Below are 5060 nucleotides of genomic sequence, written 5' to 3'. Positions count from 1 at the left end.
CATATCATCCTGGTGGCTAAGGCCCATGATGAGGAAAACCTGGTGCAACCCTTTACCCAGTTTCTCTTCTAGTAAACCAGTAGCAACTTCTCCAACGCAGTTGTCTCTCACAGACAACTCTGCTTACCCAGTGCCACTGGGTGTCAGCATTTCATTTGAGAGCCTAAAATAGCCAGGAGCCCCTCTTTTCAATTCAGTTTTGGAAGCACTCCCCACAGTAACATCACTGGCCATGCATGTGTTAAAAGCAGGTCCTCTGTCATCTTGGGACAGTCTATCACCCAGCATTAATCACCAGTAGACAAGTAGCAGTCTTACATCACAAGCCCATCCTTTCTCTCCCCATTTCTACCACTAAGACAACTGTTGCTCTGTAATGTCTTGGAAGTCAGGAGTAGCAGATCACTCCCCAGTGCAAGTTACAGCAATGTCAATTTAACTCTTTTAAAATTACCCCAATATCTGTTGGGAGACAAATTCTGCCAAAAGTGGCCCTTCCAAGAAATTCCTGACAGGTATGGCTGATAACTTTCTCTTACAGAAAGTGGAGGAAGGAACTAGAGGATCAGCTATCCTTGACTTGATACTGACTAATAGGGATGTCTTAGTGGATAAAATGGCAATTATGGGAACTCTGGGGGAAAGTGACATACTTGAGTTCTTGATTTTAAAGGAAGCAAAAGCTGAGTGGAGCCATACGCATACTCTGGATTTTAGGAAAGCCAATTTTAATAAACCGAGAACTATAAGGTCCAATTTAAATTTGTAATTTTGCATTGCTGCTGTTTTTATCTGGTTGAGCTTTTATATTGTATTTTATAGTATGGTTTTATACTGTTGTTTTATACTTTGAATGGTTTTTAATTTTTGTGAACCGCCCAGAGAGCTCCGGCTATTGGGTGGTATAGAAATGTAATAAATAAATAAATAAATGGCAAGTGACCCTAATGAGAAAAGGAGTCCAAGATGGGTGGGAGATTTTAAAAAAGGAAATTTTAAAGGCACAATTACAAACAAATCAAGATAGAAGACAATAGAAGAAACTAATGTGGCTCCACAGAAATTACCTGAAAACAAAAAAGGACACAGATAGGAAGTGGAAGGAAGGCCAGGCTTCAAAAGAATACACAGGTAGCACAGCAGTGCAGGCATGGTATCAAGAATAATAAGGTTAAAGCTGAGAATGAACTGAGGCTAGTGAGGAAGGCTAAAAGCAACAAAAAAGCGATCTTCAGGTATGTGCATAGTAAAAGACAGAGGAAAGAAATGGTGGCAAATTGATAACAAATGACAAAGAAAAGGCCGAAATGCTGAATTCCTACTTTGGCTCAGTCTTCTCCCAAAAGCAGGTCTATGAACCCCCTGGCAAAAGTGAAGTACAAGCTGAAGGGGGAGGATTGTAGTTTGAGATTAATAAACAAATGGTCAAGGAACACCTAATTTCTTTGAACGAATTCAGATCTCCAGGGTCCAATGAACTGCATCCTAGTGTAATAAAAGAACTAGCAGAAGATCTCTCAGAACCAATGTCTATTATCTTTACAAAATCATGGAAGGTGGATGTAGTTCCAGACGACCGGAGGGCTAATGTTGTCCCGATCTTCAAAAATGAGGCACCTGAGAACTACAGACCAGTTAATCGGACATCAATCCCTGGGAAAATTTTGGAGCAGATTATAAAGAAGTCAATCTGTAAGCACCTTGAAAACAATGCAGTGATTACAGGAAGCCAGCATGGATTTGTCAAGAACAAATCCTGCCAGACTAATCTGATCTCATTCTTTGATCAGGTAACCTCCCTTGTGGACTATGGGAATGCTGTGGACATAATATATCTTGACTTCAGCAAAGCTTCTGACAAAGTACCACATGACATTCTGATCAGCAAGATCCTTAAAAGTGGGCTAGATGGAACAACTATTAGGTGAATCCACAGTTGGCCACAGAATTGGACTCAAGAGTGCTAATCAATGGTACCTTCTCAAACTGAGGGGAGGTAACAAGCAGGGTACCGCAGTGCTCAATCCTGGGCCCAATGCTCTTCAACATTTTTATTAATGACTTGGATGAGGAGGTGCAGGGAATGCTGTCAACTTTGCAGATGACACAAAATTGGGTGGGACAGAAACAAACTTCAAAGTGATTTTGATAGGCTGAAGCGCTGGGCTGAAAACAGAATGAAATTTAGTAGAGATAAATGCCAAGTTCTACACCTAGGAAAAAGAAACCAAATGCAGAGTTACAAGATGAGGTATACTTGGCTCAGCAATACTATAAACGAGAAGGATCTTGGAACTGTTGTAGATCACAAGCTGAATATGAGCCAACAGTGTGATGAAGCTGCAAAAAATGCCAATGCTATTTTGGGATGCATTAATAAAAGCATAGCTTTCAAATTGCGCAAGGTACTGGTACCCCTCTAGTCAGCACTGCTTAGGCTTCATCTTGAGTATTGTGTCCAGTTCTGGGCACCACACTTCAAGAAGGATGCAGACAAGCTGGAGCATGTTCAGAGAAGGGCAACGAGGATAATCAGGAGTCTGGAAACAAACCCCTATGAGGAGAGACTGAAAGAACTGGGCATGTTTAGCTTGGAGAAGAGAAGGCTGAGGTGAGACATGATAGCACTCTTCAAATACTTGAAAGGTTGCCACACAGAGGGCCAGGATCTCTTCTGGACAGCTATTTGTCAGGGATGCTTTAAGGTAGATTCCTGCATTGAGGAGGGGGTTGGACTTGATGGCCTTATAGGCACCTTCCAACTCTACTATTCCATGATTCTAAGTCAGGGGTAACAAGTTCAGGCCCTCCAGATGTTTTGGCCTACAGCTCTCATCCGCCCTAACCAGCATACCCAATAGTGAAGGTTGAAGGCAAAACATCTGAAGAGCCAAAAGTCACTCACCCCTGCTTTAAATAAGAGATGCCATGGGAGTCTGAGAATCCTTTAAATAGTTTTCAGACCCTTCAGAACTTTGAAAATCTGCAGGGAAGGCTGTTCTTCACATCCCAATGGGTGTAGGCATTGTTGGTCAGGAAAGGGTCTTCTCTGTGATTGCAGCGAGGCTACGGAATTCCCAGCAACAGGCTGACCAATTAGCATCCTATTTCTCTTGGATTTTCACCACTCAGACAAGACACTTTTATTCCAGCAACAGGCATTCAACTTGCAGGGTTAAATAGTTTGAATGATCTGATCTCCTAAGTTAGAAGTTGTTTTTACCTGTTACAAAATGTTTCCTATGCAAAGTGCTTTTAATAAATCAAGAAAACACACACCAATAGGATTTCTTCACTCTTATAAAATATTTCAAAATTGAGGGCATTGTTTTGCTATATTTTCTGACAAAGTAGGTTTTGTTAAAAGTCAACAACCAATTTTAGCTCCATATAATTATTTCTGGTTTCACCATTTAAAACTTATCTACTAATGACTCAAAATAAATAAAACATGACTTGACAGGAAAGTGCCAAATAGTGGTCACAGAGAGAGACGGGGTGGGGGGATCTAATTCCCATACCTAATCTTATTTTTATACACAAATCCTAACCAGCTTGGTCTCAAATGTTTTGTGCACAATAGTGCTGCAACCAAAACACACATATGCACAGAAAACATTTAATGGAATGTACAAAATATCCACAACCCACAGCTGATGTCAACATTCCTATGACACACATAAAACTTAGTTACAGATACCATATCCTGCTATATTTCTTTTATAGTAACCTTTAGTCCAGTAATGGGCACATGATAAATCATGTTTTGAACTTCAGTTCCAGAAGCCCTTGCCAGCAGGTAAATGGTCAGGAATACTGGGAACTGAATACTGGGAGTTGAAGTACATTTAGAGATCTACTTTCTGCCCTGCTGTCTGCTACCTAATAATTGTTTCCAGCAAATATTTTATAGATCTCAGCTTTGCAACCTATGTATACTCAACAGCAGTGTATCATTTTGGCATGAAATATTAGAGATGAAAGTATTCCAGTTTATAGGGTGGCTGAAAGAGATCTTAGAACACACCAGAGCTTAGTAGTAGACTACATACAAATCTGTAGTAGATATGGCTGGGAAGGACCACTATCTGAAATTCTGGAAAGCCACTATCAATCAGCATAGTAGATAATACTGAGCTAATGGGACTAATGGTTTGAGCTGGTATAAGGCATCTTCCTATGGCTTTGCCAGTGAGTTTGATGGAGTCTACTCAGTTGAACTCATTAAGGGTATTCGAGTGGCCCCTGACTGTGGCGTCTGTGGGGGTAGGGAGGAGTCGTAATTAGAAGACTACTACGCGGTTATTTTCTTGAGCTGAAGACAGGAGCGTTTTTTCCAAAGTCGGGGTGCGGGGAGATAATAGGATAGAGCCACCACCACTGCTTGTGATATGCATCAATTACTCAGTTTTATGTATTTTATATTTACTGTTGTGCCCCGCCTCGATCAAAATGGAGAGGCGGGTAAGAAATAAATATTATCATCGGTCAAATTCTTTTCTGGGCTTCTGCGGGGCTTAAGATCTGCTCGACTAGAAACGAGAAGGAAACAAGAGGCGGGCCAACAGGACGCACAACACCTTTAAGAAATATCTTCAACCTCCCACTGCGGCAGCAACAACCCGCTGCTTCTGCCCTGCCGGTAGACGTTGTAGAAAACGCAAGGACGGGATCTTGAAGGTAGCCATGGGCCCACCTGCCGACTCCTCGCTTCCTTTAGGCACAGCTGGCAGGTGCCTGGCCTACGCCCTGCCCCGTCCCACCCCGCAGCGTATTTTTCTTGAACATCTTCCCGCTTGAGCGGCTCAACCCAAACAAGGACTCCTCAGGACACATCAAGATCCGAGCCAACCCGGCCTTGACTCGTGCTTCGCCTCCGCCACACGTAAACATGCACACGCATACAAACACTCCACCCTTCCTCGCTTAGCACAACCGGGAAAGTTACACAGCCTGTTCACAAATAGACTGCGGGCTTTTATAGCGCCCTTTCCCGGCAGCCTCCGCGCCGCGGGCGCGGATTGGCTGCCCGGACGCGAGGGGCGGGGACGCGCACGTCG

The sequence above is a fragment of the Elgaria multicarinata genome, chromosome 3 (genome assembly GCF_023053635.1).
Source record: "Elgaria multicarinata webbii isolate HBS135686 ecotype San Diego chromosome 3, rElgMul1.1.pri, whole genome shotgun sequence".
NCBI classification, from domain to species: domain Eukaryota; kingdom Metazoa; phylum Chordata; class Lepidosauria; order Squamata; family Anguidae; genus Elgaria; species Elgaria multicarinata.
Note: the sequence above shows the minus strand (reverse complement) of the source record.